The sequence below is a fragment of the Pan troglodytes genome, chromosome 1, assembly GCF_028858775.2.
Source record: "Pan troglodytes isolate AG18354 chromosome 1, NHGRI_mPanTro3-v2.0_pri, whole genome shotgun sequence".
NCBI classification, from domain to species: domain Eukaryota; kingdom Metazoa; phylum Chordata; class Mammalia; order Primates; family Hominidae; genus Pan; species Pan troglodytes.
The window spans coordinates 67,813,953-67,837,562 of record NC_072398.2 but is presented as its reverse complement, the minus strand read 5'-3'; the positions used below and the strand labels follow the sequence as shown (position 1 = coordinate 67,837,562).

General features: G+C 43.7%; 1 protein-coding gene across 11 annotated transcripts in view; it reads left to right on the top strand.

Annotated features, from left to right (window-relative positions):
- Positions 1 to 21,723: 21,723 nt before the first annotated feature.
- Positions 21,724 to 23,610, top strand: part of CACNA1E (calcium voltage-gated channel subunit alpha1 E) — a 492,838-nt gene continuing 490,951 nt past the window's right edge. For all 11 annotated transcript variants that reach the window (XM_063795020.1, XM_063795026.1, XM_063795047.1 and 8 more), the window contains exon 1: positions 21,724 to 21,805. The gene's annotated coding sequence lies outside the window, so the exon portion shown is untranslated. The remainder of the gene's footprint in view (positions 21,806 to 23,610) is intronic.

The following is a 23,610-nucleotide window of genomic DNA, read 5'->3' as shown; positions in this document are numbered from 1 at the left end:
GCTCTATGTGGCTAATTCAGGGTCTAATTTGTGGGGCCCCAGGGAGCAGCTGAATGCTTCCCCAGGTGCACAGCTGGCTTCTTGTAGTGTTGCTATTATGGGATTACTGGAAATGGCAAACTGAGCATCAAGCAGCAGGACCTCTTTCCTTGGACTCTGAGGGAAAGTTAGCAGCAACAGCTCATGCTCATGGCAATCTTAGGCTGGAGGAAGGGAGCGGACAGTGGAGGGGAGGATGCTCCTCTTGTTAGGAGAATACACTCTCCGTTTCAAAGCTCTCTAAGGGATAAGTCTGTATTTTGTGGTCATTCCTAGCCAGCTTCTAAAGTTATTTTGTAAGACCCAAATATCTCTTCTAACATTTAGCAAGTAGATAACACTTCCTGAGCACTGCCTCTGTGGAGAATGTATAAGGAGATACAAAGGAACACAGGCACGTGCTCCTTGACTTTAAAACGTACTTGATTTCCATTTCCCCAAAGAACAAAGAATTAGAATTGTTAGAGTTAATGATAGAAGGATCAAAAATATATGAAAGGAGCTATAAAAACTGGGACATGTCAACATTGTTCTATTTGCTACACAGCAGTGTTTGTTAAAAAATCATATTTTTATGTCAAGATAGAAAATAAAAACAGAAAAATTATGAGCACATGAGAGGTTAGACAGGAGTAGCAGGGTTTGAACAGCAGGCCAGGGATGGCCTTCCATGTCTCGGGTCTTTTCTACCTTTCCATCTTCACCACAGGTTGGAGTAGCCTAGCTTTCTCCTTGCTTGTTTCTTAAGTCTTCTTAAAACTGTTCTGTCTCTAGAGCCTGTCAATCCCAAAGCCTTCTTTTCTATTTTTCTCACCTGGCCTAGGGGCCCTCATGCAAACAGGTCACCCTGCAGCCTGCCTACACAGTCCAGAGGCCCCAAGAGGGTTTTGCAGAGAAGCCCTGTCTAGACACCCAGTGTGGATGTCAACAGCTGAGGGCAGGTTGCCTGTGGGGAGGGCTACTAACACAAAGAGGGACCCATCACCCAGGACCACAGTGTTGTCAAGGGAAGACACTGGAGGAGATGTGCTGTCAGCAATGTTCTGCCAGTGGTGAGTATCTTTACTTGGGGGGCAGAGGGTAGAGAGAGACCTGGAAGAAAGCAGGATTGAGCAAGACTGAAGCATCAGAAGGGAGGGGGCAAACAAGTGTTCTGGGGATGGTGATAGATATTTAGAACTTGAGCCCCTGCTCCTGTCATCATGCTTCCTTTTCTCTTTACTTCTCCCTCACATTCCAAATACACCTGTAGCTTTTTATTACACAGCACTCAGGGGGTGGGTGGATGGAGCTGGAACAAACAAGCCCATTGGATTTTTGATGGAATATTCTTTCTTGCCTAACATAAATAATAAGTTGAGGATTTTAAATATATATTTTTTAATTCTAAAAAGCTTGGCTTTAAATATCAAGAGCCAAAGTCTAGATAGCTGAGATTTTAGACAGCAGAATGATATAATTTATTTCCCACTGAAAGGAGAGAAAAATGTGACAAACTGGGGGAAAGAGGAGAACCAAAGTGGATATTGCTAGAACTTAGGTGTTGCCTGAGTTTCCATAAAGGAGCTCAGAATCTCCATTCCCCTGGGATGAATTAGGGGACATGGGGTGGGACTGGGTGATTGAAACAATAAATGGATTGAAAAGAGTTCCAAGAACAGCAGACACTTGTGCCTCTCTTCCTGGTCTGTGGCCAAAGACCAAATAGTATAGTCTTTCCCCAGCATGGCACTTGGGCTGCAGAGTAGCAACAACCGGGGAAAGTTGAAGTTGGCAGGTCTGAGGACAGCCTTATGGAGTCCCATAGAGTGTTCTGTACTCTCCAGGGTGAAGGCAGAGAGCATGCAAAGAATTCCCACGGCACCTGCAATGGCTGCAGAAGGGGCTGGTAACAAGCTGGGAGGCCCTACGAGCCTCAAGTTGGTTTCTACAAGGAGGCTGCAGAATATGCATGCCTCCTGGTGAGAAGCTATGGCAGGATGATGAATGGTGAGGACCAGAGAAGATGAGATGTCCCTCTGTGGAGTTAGCCAGGACAGAGGACAAGTCAACAATCAGATGTCTTTCTTAGAAGCCAGGACAACACCCACCTTTCCCTAACGTAGGAATTTAGAGCATCCTCAGCAGGAAGGGAAGGAAAAGAGATGGAGAGTGTACATGTCACATTAACTGTATTTATCAATAAGTTCAAAAGAGACTGAGTAACCTTGAATTGGAAAGATTATGATTTCTGCTACAGAGAAGGAAATGAGGGCTCATGAGCTAAGTTCTGTTATAGACAACAAAAATATTGTGCTTTTTGTGCAGTCTATGGTTGCACAATTTTATTTGTCATACAGATTTGCCTCGATGGGGTGAAGACACCAAAATGAAGTTGAGTAGGAGATGAATGTAGAGACCTTGAGAGGGGAAGAAAGCTCAAGGCACATAGGAGCTAATAATGATGAGAACTTGACTAGTTTCCAAGAGGGGCCTGGGAATGGGAGAAAGCATGCTGATGTTGCATGTTGCACAGTGAGGGCTGCAATCAGACCCCAGCCAACTTTTGTTTTCCGACACATTGATCTGTTTAATTGGTGCTTCTTGTCATGCCCTCAAATAGCTGTTTACAGAGAATCATGATGAACCCAAGAATGGCTTCAGCCTCTCCCAACACTCCTAGCTCTGAGTAGGCAAAGCCATCTATTAGTGCTGTGAGAATGACTCCCATACATATGACATGGAGAAGTGACAGTTGTGCTTCTCCAGGTACTGTGCATGACCCAATAGGGCCAGACCCAGACATCACTGAGGCTTTCTCTGCTCCTAAAAGGTCTGCTGATGAGAACAGGGAAACAGAAGGCCGTTCTGAATCAAAGTATCATGAAAGAGCCAAATACATATATCTCTAACAAAGCCACCAAACCCACTTCTCCTTCTGATGACTGAGCAATCACCTGTGAAATTTAATAAGAAAATTATCTGTAAGCTGGTTTCCCAGATCAAGAAAGATTTCCATGAAAAGAATGGGATTTTTGAGCTCTGTCATGAGGAGCATCTTCCCTTTTTTGAGGTTTCCCCCCTTTCCTTATCTGTGCTAGCTTTTAGCTTTTGCTTTTCCCTTCCCTTTTCTTTCTGTTCACCTTTCTCCCCCTAATGCTTGACCTTCAATTGTGGTTCCCTGAGCTTCAATTTTACATTCTATGAAAAAATGGGATTCCCTCCATTAGGAGAAACTGGATTTCCCTTTCTAATTTCCTGGATCTTTGTAAAATTCAAAGAACATCCTCAGATCCTAGACTGTTGATTGAATTATGGGTTTCACCTTCTGGAAATTTGACTTGTGGAGCAGGTTTGTTAAGAGGGTATGGGCCTGGCATGGTGGCTCATGCCTGTATTCCCAGCATTTTGGGAGGCCAAGGTGGGCAGATCAACTGAGGTCAGGAGTTCGAGACCAGCCTGACCAACATGGCAAAACCCCATCTCTACTAAAAATACAAAAATTAGCCAGGTGTAGTGGTGTGCATCTGTAATCCCAGCTGCTTGGGATGCTGAGGCAGGAGAATCGCTTGAACCCAGGAGGTGGAGGTTGCAGTGAACCGAGATCGTGCCACTGCACTCTAGCCTGGGCAATGCAGTGAGACTGTCTCAAAAAAGAAAAACAAACAAAACAAAACAAAACAATAAAAAAAAAACAAAAAAAAAGGGGAGAAGGGATAGATTCAGAAAGATTCAGCACATTAGCAGGGATTGATTAATCCCCGTTTCTATGACCTCAGCATCCTAAGGGAACAGTGCAGGGATGGAGTTTTGATGGGGCAGAAGAACCTTTACCCATTCTACTCTCTGATAGATGATGATGGTACTCATGAGGCTCTCAGATAAATAATTACAGTTATGCTGTTAATGAGTAGGTTACATATAACTCCCCAAGTTACCTTTAAGAAAAAAAAGAGATGGAGGTCTCCCTTCGTAATCATGGCTGGAGTGCAATAGTGCGATCATAGCCAACTGTAACCTCCAACTCCAGGGCTCAAGGGATCCTCCTGCATTAACCTCCCAAGTATCAAATTGCTTTTTGAATGCATAGTCATGATTTTTAATTTCAGTCATGTATTTTATTTCTTTAATTTGGGGGGGCCTTTGGGTTTAGAGAGTAGCATTAATCATCCTCCTCTGTTCCTGGAGTATAATTATCATCATTCTTTGCAGTCATTTTCTTGTATTATTATTTTATTTTTTCTTCATTATTCAGGTCCTTATTCCTATCTCTCTAACCAGCACTGGAGTGCTCAATCTGTGGCCTTGAGTATGCATGTGTCTGTGAGGAATAGTGCATTTTCTATATATGGCATTTGATAAAATTATGCAGAATTTAAAACATTTACAAAAAAGGAAGGCCTGATGCATCTCTAAGTACCTATCGCTCAGCTGCAACAATTATCAACTCATGGCTAATTTCTTTTTCCTGTATATTGTTTTCCTACTCTTCTCCAGATTTTTAAAGCAAATCCCAGATATAATATAGTTTAATCTATAAATATTTCAGTATGTATTTCTAAAAGATAAAAACTCTTCCTTTTGAAAACTTTGCATCAGGAACCAAAGGAGGCCCAATACATTACAACTGGTTAACATATTTCTTAAATCTCTTTTAGCCTATAGGTTCCCATTCTATTCCTTTTTGTCTTTGGCAGTTTTTTATTCTTAAAGAAACTCAGTCATTTGTCTATTTGTTTCTAACAACTGTTTTGTTGATTGCATCCTTGTGATAGTGCCTGACATGTTCCTCTGTCTCCTCTGTAAATTAGAAGTTAGATCTGGAGGTTTGACCAGATTTAGGTTCAATGTAGGGGAGGCCAGACTGCATTATAGGTAGAACCATGTCCTTCCATCAGAGGGGATGTGACGTCTAGTTGTCTTGTGCTGTGAGTAGCCCTTAATGGTCATTCTTTATATTTAATTCATTAGAAAATGCAAAATGAGCATAACCTAGTTTTCTCATGTCTGTTTTTGTTTGTTAGCTGAAATACTACTGAAAGGGAAACTTTTGTTCGTCAACTTTCCCTCATCAGTTTGTGTAGGAAAAGTAGAATAAATGCTTGACTCTTTTTCTTAACAGTTTTTAAAAGAATGAGTTGATTTCCAAGGGTAATCAATGAAATTTTTTTAAAACAAGTATTATAGTGAATTCATAGATTTAAACTAATTTAATGTGTTTCAATCAACTGTAGTTACTTTCCTTAATGGTTCTCAAATTGCCCCTTCCTTGGCTAGCAGGAAACTATTCAAGTTGGCTCCTGAGTTCCTTTGACATGAATATAGAAGTCTTACTTTCTGAGAAGTTTGCTAGATATTGTTAAATTCTTATCCCCGGGAGGTTATATCATTTTGCCTTCCCACAAGATTTTCCAGCAGAATGTGATTTTGAAATTAGATTTTTACTAATTTAATTGGTGAGAGATGATATCTCAGTGTAGTTTTAACTTGCTTTTCTCTTATTATGACTGAGGATGAACATCTTTTCATATTAGGAGCTATTTGCATTTTTTCCTATGAACTATCAGTTCATATCTTTATTATACATTACATTTTATTATATATTGTATATTAAATAAAAATGTTTTGGCCTCTTTATTTTTAGAAGGTCTTCATATATTAAGAACAGTAACCTCCTTTTGTTTATGAATAAATTGTGAACAGTTCTTCCTATTTTGCCATTTGTCTATTTTCTTTATGTTTTTTTTGCCATGCAAAAGTTAAAAAAATTTATGTAATAAAATTTATCAATTTTTAAAATTACTTCTGGGTTTGAGTCATAGGAAGGTTTTTCCTACTGCAAGATTATAGAGGAATTCACCCATGTTTTCTTCAAATATTTGTTGGTTTCATTTTTTAATATTTAAATCTCAGATCTGTTTGGAATTCATTCTGGAATACAGGTTAACCCATTTACGCCTAGTGTTCCATTACTGGAACACTAAGCATGGGGGAGTTATTTATATCCTACTGCTCAAGGTCATTGCCAAGGTCTGCTTTTTCACTCATGCAAAAATTCAAAAAATTGCAACCTCTGGCATAGTAATGGATCCGATCTTATCTTTTTCCATGTGGTTATACAGTTATACTACTTAGTAGAAAGTCTACATTTCCTCTGGTACTTTGAGATGCTGTCTTTAGCATATATTAAATGTTCGTACACAATGGGGTCATTTTCCAGATTTTATTTTCTGTTCATGTGACAATACCAGTGAATTTTAATTATGGAGGCTTATGGTAGGGTTGAATTCTAACAGGACTACTCTTCCCCTCTCACTCACCTCAAACCATTGTTCTTAATTTTTAGATTTTTCCTGGTGATTCTTGCTTGTTCTTACATTTTTTTTTTTTTTTTTGAGAGTTTTGCTCATGTTGCCCAGGCTGGTGTGCAATGGTGCGATCTCAGCTTACTGCAAACTCCGCCTGCTGGGTTCAAGCAATTCTCTTGCCTCAGCCTCCTGAGTAGCTGGGATTACAGGCGCCTGCCACCATGCCAGGACAATTTTTTTTTTTTTTTTTTTTTTTTTTTTAGTAGAGACAGGCTTTCTTCATGTTGCCCAGGCTGATCTCAAACTCCTGAGCTCAAGTGATCCACCCACCTCAGCCTTCCAAAGTTCTGGGATTACAGGTGTGAGCCACAGCTCCCGGCCACAAATGAACTTTATATTATACTTGTCTAACTCAAGATAAAAAATTATTTGATGATATTTGTTATTGAGATTGCATTACACTTACAAGACATAAAAAATGGAATTTTTAGGATGGTAAGTCTTCCGATTGAAAAACATGATATCTCATTTCATTTATTCAAGTCTACTTTTGTTTCTTGCAGGTTGTTTTGTAGTTTTCCTCACATAAGTTTTGGCCTAGGTATTTTATTTTTGCTATAGTAAAATGAGGTTTTCTCTTTCATTAGACTTTGAATTGGGTTTCTTTGCATATAATAATTTTAATTCTTGCTACCTTACTAAGTTTTCTTATAATTTTGGTAGTTTTTCTATTGATTCTTTGCAATTTTTGAGATTATATTATATGTAAATAGACTTTACCTCTGTCATTTCAATTCTTATTCCTCTAGATTCTTTCTCTTATCCAACTGGATTAGTTTAAACACAATGTTAAATAGAGGAAGAGATAGTGCTTGTCTTGTCTTGTTACCGACTTTTGTAGAAACACCTTTGGTTGTTTCCATTTGGTAAGATGCTGGATTTGGGTTTTTGTCTGTTGGTTTCCTTTGTTTGTCTATAACCCCCTCTTTTCTCTCCCTTTTCTTTCACTGAATCTATTTTGAAGTAATAGTCATTTACTCCCAATAAATTCCTATAAGGCAATCAGTGAGCTTATTTTATTCTTCACATATTCTTTCCAACATTCTTCTGTTTTTTAATTGTTGTATCACATGGAAATTGTCACATAGCTTTAACACACTACTTTTCATATTCTTATGTGTTCTCCCTTGTAACTATAATTTAGTCAGAGTCTTACTAATAAATCCACATTTAATATTAAATAATTATTTTCTAGTTGTTTGCTACTAAGTATAAAAGTGGAATTACTTTTTGTATATAGACCTTGTATCTTACAACCTTGCTAAATTTGTTAATAAGTTCTAACAACTGTTTTATAGTTTCCTATAAAACTTTCTACGTAAACAATCATGTCTATTTCATTGCAGATATTCCCTACCTCTTAATTCATTACAAGCATATTTTCCTTTACCTCACTGAGCATAGTTATACTGTATAAAATTGCTTTAAATTCCTCACCTGAGAATCCTAACATCTGGGTCATCTCAGGGTTGGCATCATGTTGATTATTTTTTTCCCTTGAGAATGGCTTACATCTTCCTGAGTCTTATTTGTTGAATAATTTTGGATCGTAGCCCGGACACTGTGAATATTATGTTGTAAAGACTCTGCATTCTGTTATATTTCTCCAAGGAGTGTTGACATTTTGTTTTAGCAGACAATTAACTTGATTTAGACTCAGAATGCCAACTGTTGTGCCTGTGTTAGGTAGTGGCTCAGATCTGTGATCAGTTCTTGAAGTCACAGCAGTCAGTCAGCTGCTTTCAGTTTGTTCCATGTATGTGTGATTCAGAAGTCAGTCAGAGACTTGGGCTAGGTCTATACATACAATTTGAGATTCTCTTGTTCTTGTTCTCTTCTTTCTGGGGTTTACTCTTATTTTCCAGAAGCTTTGGTTGTCCTGGTTCCTCAGGTTAGAAAGATGATGGACTTTCTACCAGAATTTAAGCCATTCTGCACCAGTGTTGCTGCAAATGTAGTCTCCCTCAGGGTAAAGCCACAATAAGCAAGGAACTCGCTCCACTTGCTGGCCTGGCCACTTGCTTCAAATTTCACTCCCCTCCAAAATATGCCTGCCTTTGTTTCAGTCCTCAGAGTTCTCAGGTAACTTTTTATTGTATTCATTTTCTAAGAGTTTATAGATGCTGTTTGACTTGGCAAGAGTTCACTCTTTTATACCAGAAGCGGAACTTCTCTTAGTACAGGTTGAGTATCCCTTATCTGAAATCCATGGGACCAGAAGTGTTTCGGATTTTGGATATTTTCAGATTTTGGAATATTTGCATATACATAATGAGATATCTTGGGGATGGGACCTAAGTCTAAATATGAAATTTATTTATGTTTCATATACACCTAGCCTGAAGGTAATTTTATACAATATACTTAAATAATTTTGTCCATGAAACAAAATTCCTGTACCTTGAACTGCTGGAAAGCAAAGGTGTCAGGTGTGGAATTTTCCACTTGTGGTGTCATGTCAGTGTTCAAAAAGTTTCAGATTTTGGAGTATTTTAGATTTTGCATTTTTGGATTAAGGATCCTCAACCTGTACTTTAAAAAATGTTGAAAGTGTCAAGTTCAGGAGGAAGTCCAGCCTCTGGAGCAGGCCCAGATGGGATTAGTTTTGATCCTAATAATCCTTCAACAGTGATTTCTCTACTCCCCTATAGCAAAGCCTGCCTTTTCTGGGTTGAGGCTGATGGTGAAGCTCACGTTTTAATGATGAGTACTTCTCCATAGGAGAATTTTCTGCCTCTTAGGTTCTGAGCCTCACTATGGCCACTGCTAGCCACCTGGAGCTAGATGGAATCAGGGCAGTGTCAGGTGTCACATCTCCCATCTATGAGCCCACAGGACTGTGCTCAGCAAGCATCCCAGTCTGCAGAGCAGGTGTAGAGTTGAGATGGCAACATCTTCTTAAATCTCCCATATATGAGATTGCCCTTCAGTCTGACAGCAAGAGGACCACCTTACCTCCAGCGGGGGAATATTGTGTCTACAAAGGCACAGGGAAAAGGGATCAAAAATGGAGGTCTGTTTCCTGAATCCTGGGAAATGCAATCACTGGATCCTGCCATATTTTCTGCCTTTCGTGTAACTTTCACACTAAGTTGTAGTCTCTTTCAAATACCATTTCTTTCATAAAGCCTTTTGAAATTGTCACTAATCTCACTTAAAAAATCTCTCCAAGAACTGAGTATTTGTGGACTATGTTATCCCCTGTTTTGTCCTCTAATAATTTCATATGTACATGTCCTGTCTTCTCTATCAGTCTGTAATAATCTTCTGGGCTGGATCCCATTTCTTGAACAATTTATCTACCTATCAGTGCCTAACATAGGACATGTTATTAGAGTAGAATTGGTTTGAACTTGAAACCAGGAACACATTTTGACAGCTCAGAGCTCTGGGTTTGCAGTAGAAAATAATGTCTGTGAATTTATGTCTGTAAATTTCACTGTAGGTGGTTACAGAGCAATTTTAAGAGTCGAGGGCTCCAAATTTGCAGTGCAGAGTATTAGGAGTAAATCTTTAAAAAAAATAAGTAAATGATGGACTTGTGTGTCTGAAGAGTTCAATTTAAGTAGAAGGGCTTAAAGCCAAGATGAGGATTATCAAGAAAGCAAACATGGCTATTTCAACAGGATTTAACCAAGTTAAATCCTGGGGCATGATCCTGGCATTTTAATTGAAATTAAAATTTAACATCAATGAAGTAAGAACACAGCACTGAATAAGAGTGGCACTTTAGTGTCATCCTGTTCACAAAATGTCAGCCTGACTTTTTCTCCTGGAAGATTCTGTGAGACCAAGGAATTTTCTGAGCAGGGTGTCTCCAGATCAGCAACGAGTGTTACATTATTGTTATTCTAGTCACAGATGGTTTTTAGACATTCTGTGTCCATCAGTTTGTTTCCTGACCTAACAGGATATACTGTTTACATTGTCTTGCTGGGAGTGCTATCGGCCTTGTTATGTTCCATAGGCCTTTTCTCCTGATCCATCTTGTGAATAATCCTCACTGATTTCTCCCTCCACTGAAGTCCTAGCACTTATCGTCCATGCTGCCCACGGACTCATCAAGTCATAATGTCTTGTCTTTGATGGCCACCTGGTTCAACTCACTCACCTTACACATGAGAAAACCGAGGCCCAGAGTGCCATAGTCAGTTTCCTAAGGTCATGCAGTAATTTGATAGCAAAATTGTGATTAGAATCTGAGTCTTCACAGTTTGGTATGCTTCCACCTCCATGGCACTGCTCACATTTACTATTATAAACATATAATAATAGAAATAATAATAAAATAATAATGTGGTATGTTTGTATAATGCTTTGTGCCTCATTTATTACATTATTATTATTTTTTACTTCTATCAAGACAGTACTGATTTGGTTAGAGGGCCAGTTCTTACAATATTTGGTCCCTAGAATTGAGCTCTATTTACAAAAAAGTCTTTTTAAAAAAACTAACAAATTGTATTTGTGATGCACAACATGATGTTTTGAAATATGTCTACATTATGGAAAGGTTCAATTGTAAGCTCTATTTTTGGGTGGGAGCACTTATTAGGATTTTCCATGGCCCAGAGAGACTGTACCGACTCTGTCCTCCTTCCCTTGTTATGCCTCTGTGCTTACCAAGCAGCCTTCCGAGGACTCATGTGGTCTTGCAGATACACTGATAGGAAGGAGGTAAGCTGGCTGGAGAATTTGAGTACATTACTTCAGGCCTCGGAAAGAATAACTCCCTGAGTAAATTAATAAACCGGCATTCTAGTTTCTCAGTCTCTGGAAACTTTGGCTTATGTGAACTATCCCCTGAGACTGGTTAATTTGGAGGGGACAGACAGAACTGTGTTTTAGAAGTTGCTCAGCCGAGATCAGATCTTCACTGATGATGGCTCTGCTGGGCCATGACTGTGTTGTAGGGCTTGTCTTACGAACTGCAAGTGGGCCAGCTAATCACAGTTTTACGATGAGCTACTTGATTTCTGGTTCCGTTTGGTACGCCCCATTTTATGCAGAGCTAAGGCACTTTCACAGGCTGGGTTTGGTACTCACAAAGCTTGATTACAACATCAGCCCAAAAACAGCCCAAGAGGACCCCCGAGGCAATCCTAGACAGCTGTGAGACAAAGGGGATGCCCGGCTTTTAATTCAGGTGAGGGAAGATTCCAGTTAGAAAAAAATCCTGAAGCCAATGAGAATTTGCTACCATTTATCAAACAATCTCATTCTCCAGAAATCTCATTCTCACCTATATTTAGGACAAACAGTAAGTGGGCCTGTTACTGTGCCATCAGCTCAAACCACCCCAAAACTCAGAGGCTTAAAACAACAATCATTTATTCTCAGGGACCAGCAGGTGAGCTGGGGCAGCTTTCCTTCAGGCTACAGTGGTGGCGTAGCTCTTCTTCATGCATCCCTCCTGCTCCTCCTGGGACTGGTGGGCCAAGCTGGGCATGTTCTTTCCATGGTGGAGTCACAGGGGCAGGTGGGACAGCCCTAATGTGCAAGCACACCTTAAGCCCCTGCTTTCTCGTGTCTGCTGCATCCCTTGGGCCAAAGCAAGTTACATGGCTGAGCCCAGCTTCAAAGGCCAGGGACGGTTCCCTGCCTTCTTGTGGGAGGAGCTGCCAGTTTACACAGCAAAGAGTGTGGACACAGGGAGGGCTGGAGGACTGAAGACATTAAGACAAGCAATCCCCAGGGCCAGCTGCTATTTGGAATTCTTGGTGACAGGTTTTTGTTATTCATAGTCCCTGGGAAAGGTTTATCTACATGATGAGGTCCTTTTAAAAGAGAATGTGGTAACAGTTTGGCAGTTCCTCAAAAAGTTAAATGTGGAATTACGATATGATCCAGCAATTCCACTTCTGGGTATATCCCCAAAAGAATGGAAAGCAGGGACTTATATAGACACTAGGACCTCAGTGTTCACTACAGCATTATTCACAATGGCCAAAAGGTGGAAACAATCCAAATGTTCATTGAAAGATGATTGGATGAGCAAAATGTGGTATATACATCCAATGGATTAGTATTCAGTCTTAAAAAGGAGGGAAATTCTGACACATGCTACAACATGAATGAACCTTGAAAACATTATGGTAAGTGAAATAAATCAGTCACAAGGGATATGTGTGGGATGACAAATACTGTATGAATCCACTTAACACGAGGTACGTAGAGTAGTCAAATCCATAGAGACAGAAAGTGGAATGGTGGTTAGGGGGCTGGGGGCAGGGGGAATGGAGTAATGGTTTAATAGGTACAGAGTTTCTGTTGGGGAAGATGGAAGTTCTGTAGATGGAGGGTGGTGATGGTTGAACAATGTGAATGTACTTAATGACACGAATTGTATACTTTAAAACGATTAAAAGGGTGAGTTTTATGTTATGTATATTTTATGTTGGCTTGGTCATCAGATCTTCAGAGAGACCTGGGGTGTCAGATGTGCAGAGAGGGTGTGAAGATCCTGCCATCCATTCTAGTATGAAAGCCTGTGTGTCTCAAAGATGAGGAGAGAAGGAAGCTCAGGTCTGAAATATTTGGATTAAATATGCTTATGAAATTTTTATTTGCAGAATTAAATCCATTTGGCCAGGCTAGAAGTTTGCTCACTTTGTAGAAACTGACTCAAGCTTGTATACGAAAAGTCCTGGGAAATGGGAGGATTCAGCACCTGAGGAGGTAAAATGAGGGGAATCTGGGGACTAACGAGACTGTGGTTTCTTTTCTCACCTTTTGTTAAATGGGTAACATAACAGATGCATGGGGAAGGATGGTGGACCCAATAAAGCCAGCAAAGTAACAATGAAGCCAATATGAGTGCTTAATGACACCTGCAGAGCTTGTCATTAAGCACTTGTCATCTGGGACTACGCAAGGTTTTGATGGGAGAGATGCCCAAACCTTCCTCTTATGACAGTTGGACTATTAGTGTGTTTTCTGAGAAGAGAAAGCTAATGGGTGCCTCAAAACCTACCAGCTTCTGGTGTAGAAGGAGGTAGGTTCACCTGTCTAAATATATGTGCTTTTCCTTTTTTCCTTCCCAAATATGCTCTTCAGAAATATGCCAATGACATTGATATCTCAGTGTGGTGAAGGAGGAAGGAGGCGCTTGTCTTTAACCTTGACAACTGAAGAGGACTTCCTTTGTGCAAAGGTTCTGTGCCTTTATTGTTTTCTGTTTTCTCCCTGTCTCTTCTGTCCCTTATCTCCCTGGACTTGGAAAGAGAGAGATTCTAAATGGCCACCTTTCTATGTGACAACATTTTTAGGGTATCCACCTGGGAGGACAGGGTTGGCACATGCTGAGGAAGCAGTACATTGTCTAATTAGTTGTACCTGCTGTTAGACCTGCCTCTAGGATACAGCATGGGCTTGGGATGAGAATATCTTTTCTTTCCTTTTTTTTTTTTTTTTTTTTTTAAGATGGTGTGTCACTCTGTTGCCTGGGCTGGAGTGCAGTGGTGCAATCTTGGCTCACTGCGATATCTGCCTCCCGGATTCAAGTGATTTTCCTGCCTCAGCCTTCTGAGTAGCTGGGATTACAGGTGCCCACCACTACGCCCAGCTAATTTTTTGTATTTTTAGTAGAGAAGGGGTTTCACCATGTTGGCCAGGCTGGTCTTGAACTCCTGACTTTGTGATTCACCCGCCTTGGCCTCCCAAAGTACTGGGATTACAGACATGAGCCACTTTCTTTCTCTGATGACTCATGTGGTCTTTGCTTGAGAATTCTGGGCCTTGGCAAGTTGGGTACCATTAGGCTCTCTGAATAGACAGACCACCATTGTCTGCGTTCCCTGGAGATGTGGAACTAAATGTTATTTCCTTGGTCTTGGCCTTTCCCTCAAGCAAATACAGCCTCATGAAATTCTGGGTACGACCAGAGTCCCAAGAACCATAGGCCTGGGTGTCCAGCCATGGTTCCTGAGGGCAGAGCAATAGAAATATTGCAGAACAGACCCAGCAGCAACCACATCAAAGGCCCAAGGAGGGCAACCGACAAGGCTGCCTGTGGTCCTAGGTAATGGAAAGCGAAGGAACATTTGGTGAGTCATCACCAGAGCATCCATGGGGCTCGGGCAGAGGCTGCTGGGAGCACTGCCTGCTGTAGTCCAGGACCATCCCTTCCTGATCAATGGAAATGCATTCCTGCTTGTTCTAGTCTGGTGCCAAAGATGAACTCTCCCACTTCCCCCTCCTTTTACTCTAAACATCCCACAGGGACAGAATAAATAATGATTCAGATCAGTTGTCCTCAGAGTGGAGACCTGTCAGAGATCTGTCAGGAATGATGTGTAAACAGGGATGGGAAAATGAAAACTAGAAAAGCCTCAGGTGGGCTGTTAGGGAGGCATGAGGGCACCGGTGGCAAAACAGTTCACAGACTGTGATGGTTTTGGAAAACTATGGTTACTTTTTCTAAAATAGTCAATATGTGTGGATTTTCAGGATTAAAATTTGCAAGCTTCCCTGAAAGGTAGGGAGGTGGTACTCAGACTTCTGTGTAATTGCAGTGTTAGGAGGGTGCATGGGAAGTTATCTTCCCTATTTCGTTGTCTTCAGGAAAGACCAACCAAGGCACCTGACTCAATTCCAGCCCATTTAAAAAAATCTCCATTTAAAAAATTGCTTGGCTTGTTTTTATAATAATTTTTATTGAATATTTTCTATGTACTATGTTCTTGACAGGCATCATCTCCTTTAATCCTTGCAATCACCCTATGAGAAAGGTATTGCTATTATCCACATTATACAGACAAGAAAACCGAGGCCCAGAGAGGTTAAATCACTTGCCCAAACCCACGTGTTGTTTACTTAGTGGCTGCTCTGGCAGTGAGCCTGGCATCTGACTCCAGAGCCTGAGCCTAGAGCACTGCTTGGGAGCCGTTCCTCAGGGTCTCGCTTTGGTGTACCTTCTGCAGTTTTGTCTCAGGACACCATAACAAAGTGCCACAGATTGGGTGGCTTAGACAATTGAAATTTATTTTCTCACACTTCTGGAGGCTAGAGGTCTGAGATCAAGGTGCTGACAAGCTTGGTTGCCTGACTTTGCTGGCATGCTGTTCTTAGACTTCCAGCCTCCATGGCTGTAAGAAATAATTTCTGTTGTTTATAAGCCACCTAGTCCATGGTACTTTGTTATAGCAGCCTGAACTGACTAAGGCAATAACCATTTAAAGGTCCCCTGGGAAGGGACATGGAGTGGAGAGGAGATACCAGTGTTGGAGCCCTGTCCCCATTCCTGTGGGCTTATGCTGGTCTGGGCCCTTAGATTTTATTCTCTCGGAGATTCTTATGAATTAGTAAATATGGTTTTTCTCTCCCATTGTAGGGTGGTTGTCTTTCTTGCATAGAGGAGAGGGGATGGGTGTATATGATCTTGGCTGCTCCTAGACCTTAATTAGCCTGAGACTTTTCCAGGGTAACCCATCTGTTGAAGTCAGAGTTGTCCATTTCAGAATTTTATCTCTTTCCAAGGTACAGCCAGAGCCCTAGGAAGGGTACGACTCTATTACAATATACTTGACTTGAAACTGTAACTAAAAATGATGGTGATGAATTGCAGACAGAGCAAGCAAGTGAGCGAGAGAGCATGCAGGAGTGAGCAAGCAGCATCTGTTGAATGGTGAACCCCAAGAGTTCAATTACCCTAGTTCTCGCTGCAGAAGGTAACCATGGAAACCTCATAATCCAAAGCATCACCAGTCTCCGAGCAAAATACACACACATACACACACGCACACACACACACACACGCATGCCTCAAGAGGGCAGTATGTATGTATGCGTATGTGTGCATGTGCCTATGTTTCAGTTATTGTGTATGAGGGGTGTGTTTGTGTGATACTTGACAGTTTGCGTTGTGTGTATATCACATGGAATTAGTATGGGCATTTGCTGCCATGCTTTCCGGTTCTGTTCTCAGAGGTGGTGAAAGAGTGCAGATTTGTCCCAGTGTTTGGGTGCTGCACTCAAAGATGGTTAGAACGTGGGAGAGGACGTGCAACTTCAGTTTAGTGGAGGGTAATGTGGTGGCAGGGTTTGGGCATGTAGGAAGGCTTTTAACTTATTTTTTTTCCCATGTCAGGTTTCTATTGCACAAAAGGGTACAGGACTGAATTTTTCACCAGCTGGGAGGTATATTCTTGTGGAATGGGGAAACTCAGTGTGGATCCATATCGAACTTCTCAAACAATCTAATGCGGATATAAATCCAGGTTTGGGGGTATCATTTTTACAAAGCAGTGTCTTTTTTTAAGGCATCTGCTGGTCTTTTTGTATTTCTTTCTCTTTTCTAGCTTCCTGCTTTAAACCTCATCCTTTTTCTTAAGCTTGGGGCTAGCTGCGTATTGCTTGAGGGATATGTGAATGTTGCACTTGGGGAGGGGGTGGTAGGGACAACTCATGAACATCTGCTAATGAAATATGTCACTCAGTATGTGCACAATATCAAGAAGACTGTGTGTCACTTGGCAGATCTTTGAGTGTAAGGCAGCTCCGTCTGGATTAAGAATTATTTGTGTGTGTGTGGGGGTAGCTATATGAAGACTGGGACTTCAGATAGGCATTCCTAGGTTTCTGAGTGATGAATGGGGCGGGGGGGCACACACCATGCAAAACCTGGCCCTGTGTTAGAGGTTGTCTCTACTTAATGGTAGCTCTGTGCACACAAGTATAAGGGCTTATGTGTACATGTTTACCAGCTCTGTCCCTCCCGCTTTGTGTGATGTATGAATGAAAGAGAATTCATTAGGAGGCATTGGGAAGAAACCCTGTCTTTCGAATTCTTGCCTTTCATTCACATTTATAGCTGAGGGTTTTTAAAGTACAGAGGTCTTATTTGTCCATAAAAAGATGATTACCAAAAGAATATTTTATTTTCTGTTTTTAAAGCAAGCTGCTTCCTGGATGACTGAAATCCACATTGGCATCTCCCAGCAGCGGCTTGAAACACTGCCCACATGGCCCATGTGCCTCTGGTAGCACTATCCCAGCCTCCGTCTGCTCCCAGGAAGAAAGGGCCAGGCTAAAAGGCTGGGAGACATTGGATGTTAGGCAGTTGCTTGTAGCTCTGACACCATGAAAGGAACTCCTAGCACTGGATGTGTAAAGTTACCTTTTAGGTTTGCCCAAATGGCACCAGGGCAACCCCAGAGATGGGCTGAAGACAACCACCCACTTGGCATTGATCACTTTCCCCATTCCTGCTGTTGCCCATCCTCATTTCCTTCAGGAGCTGGGTTGTCCACCCAGAATGTCTGAAAGATACCTTTGCTCTTGGCCCCCCACCTCCTCAAAACAGTCCAGGGAGGAGGAGGTCTCCTTCCCTCTCTCTGCTGTAGTACAGGGGGAGGCTCCTGCCCAGGCTTCCTACCCTGTGCTCCTTCCAGGGCATGTCTTGAGTGTTTAACAAGCAATGATTCAGAAACCTGTGGCTTTAGTTTATTTACACTTTCATTCATCTACTTTTTAAGTTCATTCCAAATGGTAGATTCTGGAGATACGGCAATGAAGAAGGCACTCTTTTTGCCCTTAGTGAGCTCACACGCTAGTCAAGGTGCCAACAAATAAAAAGGCAGTTATAGTACTATACAGTGAGATAAGATCCAATAGGGGTTAACCCAGGACACTATGGGAGCTTCTAAGAGGGGCACTAGCCCTGTTTTGGGGAGCAGGGAGGTTTATTAGAAGAGCTGATGTCTGATCAGTAATCTAAAGGGTGAAGGGGAATTATCTGGGTAAAGGGAGGTAATGGGATGCTTTCCAGCAAGGGGGAATGAAGTATTTGTTAGAAACATAACTGCTTCACAGGTGAAACCTCATAGCAAATGGTATTCATGACAGATAAAAAACGAGGGGTTCGGGGGGAGAGAGAGAGAGAGATGGAGAAGTACAGGAAGCAAACAAACACGTAGAGAGAGGGAGAGACAGAGACAGATGGGCAGAGAGGAAAAGCTGGATGGTCGGGAGATGGCAAGACAGAGAGAGGACCACAGAATCATGCATTGTTAGGGCCAGGGGGAACCAGAGCAGACATCCACAAGCCCCTCATTTTAAAGATAAGAAAATGGAGGCAAAGAAAGGCTAAATAATTTGCCAGAGTCCCAAAGGTGTTTAGTTGGAATGCTGAGTGAGGAAACTAGATCTCCAGCTTCCAGTGGGTTGGAGAAAGAGGAGACAGAGGGAGACACGTAGGGCGAGAGCAAAGTCAGAGATGGAGGGAAGAAAGCTAGGTAAAAGCACGGCTGGCTGAGATTCACTGGCGTCTCACTGTCAGGATTATGGTGCGGAGTGAAAGCAGGGAAAGTTTAGATGACAACTCAGCTGGGTTTCTTTCTTTTCCTTTCCCCTCTACCTTTTCCTCTTTCTCACTTTCTCTTTCCCTTTCCAACCACATCTTGCCTACAACTAGATGTCAGGGAACTGGTTGCCATGGCTACTAAATAGCATACGTGCAAGCTGAATTATTAAACCAGGGTCTTTTCTTTGAAGCCCTGGTCCCAGTATGAAGTCCCGTTAGGGGGCGTCATGTGGGGCATAGGTCTGAGCCAGGGTGCTTTCTTGCAGGTCTGGCTGAAAACCGAGAGGACAGGGAGGGCATCTTGGGCACTGGGCTCTTTCCCTTGCTAGATGTATAGAGGTCTGGGGGTGGGGGGAGGTGCACCAGCGCGGGTGGAGGGATGGAGGGAGACAGGCCCTGTGTGCTGCTGAGAAGAATTCCTGCATCCCAGCCTGGTTCCCCTATCTCCTCTATCTAGAGCAGCAGCCACAACTCATTCAAATGGGACAAGAACCAAAACCAATCTTTTTGTTATGTCTGAAAGGACACCATATCGTTCTAAGTAGTTGTTACTTGTGGCCAGGGAAGGAAGAAATAAAATGGCAGGTATGTCCGGGGGATCATACTTGGGCATCTGGCATTAAGCCCCCTGCATGGATAGGTAAAGGGAATGGGTTGTGGGATCATCTTGTTGGTGAGCATCCCATGCTCCCAATTGTATGAATGGGTTGTCAGAGATAGTCTTGTTTGTGGGTACAATTGCTGTTTGTTTTGACGGTGGAGAGGAGTGGGTATGGACGCTCTGCTCTTTAGGAGATTCCAAGCCAGGAAAACCATCAGCTGTCTGGTATCCTAGCTCTTTAAACTTTTTCATTAAAAAAAAAAAAAAAAACCCACACATAGTAGAGTGAATGCTCCTGCTATGGGCTGAGGGGAGAAGGCCTGGGTGGCTGGTAACTATGCTGTGTGTGTGTGTGTGTGTGTGTCTGTGTGTGTGTGTGTGTATGTTGGGGTAGTGGTGGGGGCATGAAGAGTATATTTTGGGGTTCATGGCATTATTCTCCTTCCCCCGAGCTCCAGCAGATTCTGAGGTAATTTCTTAAAGTGGGGAAAATCTCCTCCTCTCCTTCCCCATGTTGTGCTTCTGACCTGGGGGTTTGAATCCTACGGCCAGGCTCTTCTCAAGGGCTCAGGAGAGGCCCCCACTGCACTCTTATGCTTGAACAGAAAAACCAACCAACCAAACAACCTTTTGATATGGGAAACCAGACCTCCAAGACTGTTCTAAAAATCTATCAGCCTCTGAGAAACTGAGGTGTAGCCCTGATTTTTTTCCTAATGCCCTGCCAGAACAATTTTTTTTCTTTTTAATGTCAGGCTAAAGCCCAGCTTTTGAAAGTCTGATTCATTGACTCAATTCTTTTCAGGCTTGGTGAGAATTTTCAGGACTTACCTGGCCCCGGGGCCAACGTCTTGGCTCCTCACAGCATGAACCTCTCAAGCAGACCTTCTGGGGGTAAATTGGGAACTAGCGAAGGAGGGTACATAGCCACCCTTTTCCTGCCACAGCCGAGGAAAGGTGAGAGGAGCTGTTGGCATGGCGGCTATTTAGTTCCCTTCAGTGCACGTTTCCACTGTGTGCCAGGCTCTGCCCTCAGCCATGGAAACTCATGGCCAAGTAGGAGGGCCAGCTGTCGTCATTCAGCCCTGGCCACCCTCAAGCGAGGCCTTCTGAGGACTTGACCCACCTGGGCCAAGGCTAAGCCAAAGCAATGAGTGGAGAGGGAGAGAATGCTTCTCTTTCTCTCCTTCCTCCTTCCCTGTGACTCCCTTCTCTTCTTGTCCCTTCCAATCCCACTGCCTCCTCTTCTCTCTTTTTCTGGAGCCCCTCTCTTCTCTGACTCTGAGCTCCTGGAGGACAGGAGGCAGTTGTTTATAAGCCACCTGCCAAAGCCTCCCTAGGGACCCTGCTGGGCCTTGTAAAGATGGGTGGGTGGGACGGAAAGTCATTACCTGCAGGGTTCTGGGAGACATTTCTATTGTTTTTGAGGGAAAGGTATGCAGAGAGCCAGAGAAATGGGGGAGAGGATACCCTAGAGGGATTCAGGTCTAGGAAGCTTTGGAAACGCCAGTTTGACTCAGTTTTGGGGCTGTTGATTTTTTGTGCTCCTTAACTGCCCACAGGAAACAGGGTCTCCCTTAGAGCCCCCAGCTAGCCCCTGGAGACCTTCAGAGAGCCTCTGGATCAGTCCACAGGCAGCGAACAGGCTCTGCATCGGGCTGGGGCTTCCCTTGGGAAGCGTCTGGCTCAGGGGCTGGTCCCCCACACCTCTCCTTCCCCCTTAACTTGGTCCTTGAAGCCCCCAGTTCTCTTGTTTCTTTTTAGATGTAATCATGCTTTTCCTCTCCCTGCCCAGTAAGGCCAGCGGCAAGGACCCTTGTGAGGTCCAGAGCTGGAGCCCAGGAAGGGGCCATCCCGCCCGCAAACGAGAATCGGGTACTCCAGTGGAAATCGCCCGCGGAAGTTTGAGGTTATTGAACTTTTCCACAGAAACCCTGACCTAAATTCTTGACCTCAGGCGGTTTACAACACAAATCCCCGCCTAAATGAAGCCTCGTGGCGCCCCCCTCCCCCCGCCCGCCGCCCCCAGCCCCGGGTGTATGCGCGCTCACGCCGGCGTTCAGCTCCCACCCTCCCGCCGCTCCCTCGCCGCCTCGCGCGTGCCGCCCGTGTCTGGACAGCGATATCTTCTGCTGTCTGGATATAGCTCTCTTCCCTCCTCCTTTGTTAGTCCCTGGTCTGCCGTCTGGGGGTGGGGGGGCATGTATGCGAGTTCTCTTTCTGATTGCCAGAAATTTCTTTTCCACAGTGTGAGCAAGAGATAGATTTTTTAAAATTGTCTCTCTTCTCTTTTATTTATTTTGTTCTCCGTGTGTGGCCCTCACCTCCGCCTGCCTTCCTTCCCCATTCTTTCTGTGGATTCCTCCTTCTTCCCCCTTCAATTTCACCATTTCTCCTCCCCCGTCTTCGCCCTCCCATCCCCACCCCTTTCCCCTTTTAAAATAATTCAGTGATGTCTCGGGAATACTAGCACACCCTCTTCATTCAGCTGAGCGCGGGACTGTGCATTAATTCAAGGTAAGCCCCGGGTTTTTACTGCCAGAGATGTGTCTGTCTTGCGCCCCGCATGCACTGCCTGCGGGGCTGCGCTGCACTCCCCGGCGGCGCCACGGGTCTGGCCCCCGCGCTTCTACGTGTTGGGGGGATGCATGGACCTTGGAGATCCGTAGTTGGCCCTAACCTTCTCGGAATCTCCTCTGCACGCGCTGCCTGTTCCTCCTCTGCACGCTCTGTCCGTTCCTTTGCAACTTCCGTGGGAATTGTCCTGGCGTGGGAAAGCCCCCGCGCTCTTTGGCGCTTAGGGTGTGCGTGTTGCGCCACTTGCCGCAGCGCTCAGGGCAGCATCCCGCTCGAGGATGCAGGGTTCTCACCAAGCAGTGAGTGGGGCTCTCGCGCCGCCGGGGAGCGGAGCCAGGCTCCGAGAAGGGAGCAGGCTCGAGCCGCTGGGTTTTCGCAAGCCTTGGGGCCTCCGGCCGCCCTTCCATGCCTCCGGCTCGGGCGGCTCAGCAGGTCCCCGGCTTCCGGAAGTTTTGTGCGCGGATCGCTGGTGGGGAGGGCGCGCGGGCCAGTGGCTGAGCTTGCAGCGAAGTTTCCGTGAAGGAAGCTGCATGTGCCTTTGGAGGCGACTCGGGACTGCTGTAGGGTGGACTGGGTGTCTATGGAGTTGCGGGTCAGAGCGAGTAGGGTGGGTCCTTTCCTGGGACAAGACTGGTAATTGGGGCTCGAAGTAGGCGAGGAAAGAGCACAGAGAAAGCCAGGCTGCATAGGGTGACTTGCTTTTTGATCCGGCTTGAGTCTCCTTGTGCGAGAGTGGTTGTGCGTCCTTTCCCAGGGATGGAACATCCAGTTTTCTGTGCTTTTTTGCTTTGTGCCCATGTCTTGGAGAGAATAATGGGAGACACTAACCCACCGACGTCTCCCTTGAGATCGCGGCTTCCTCCTTGCGCAGGGGACTGAGGTCACTTGCTGCAATCGTGTCTGTGAGTCTGGCTGCTCAGAGCAGATGATTCAGGCTGTGGGTGCGTGCAGAGATCTGGGGGCTTGTCGTAATGGTTCACCGTGTTGGAACATTGATTCGTACTTACTCTTGGCTGAGAATCACACTGTGTCATAGAGGAAAGGCTGGGAGTCAGGATAAGCTTAATCCACAGAGCAGGCTGAACTCAGAGAAGTGTTTTCCTGCAAGGAAAGGATGTTTCTGATGCTTAAATAAGGGCATTGCTTTATCTCCACTGAGGTCAGAACCAGAGGAAAAGGGGCTTTCTCTCCTGGGGTTGGGATTTGGGCTAGACACCAGGAAAAAACTTCCCATTTGCAATTCCAAGATAAATTGCTAATGGGAAAATATAGAACTTCCACTGTAAATACGTGGGTCTTGTAGGATGGTGCAGCGATTTCTACCATCTAAACTAAGATGACCATTTCTTGTTGTTTGATTCCATTCTACTGTTCTCTCACATGCTAAGTTTCTGACCAGCTAAGAAGTTTTTTACCACTTTGTAGTATAGTGTAATCATATCATTTATGATTGACTGATTGTCCAAGCTGGGACATTTCTGAGAGTGGACAGAGATGTTGGTAATAATTACACATGGCCAATGAAGACTCCCATGCAGATAGAGATAAATGATTGCCCTAAGAGTGACTGTATTTATGCTAGGTTAGAGGTAGGGATAATTCAAGAGGCAACATACGTTGGTTTCATGTCATTTGGATCTTGCATCGTTTTTCCTGACTCAGATTTCTAATGGACTTTATTTCAGTTCCCTCTGAAAATCCAGCTCTCAAATACAAATCTCTTTCCTTTGATGAACACCCTTTTC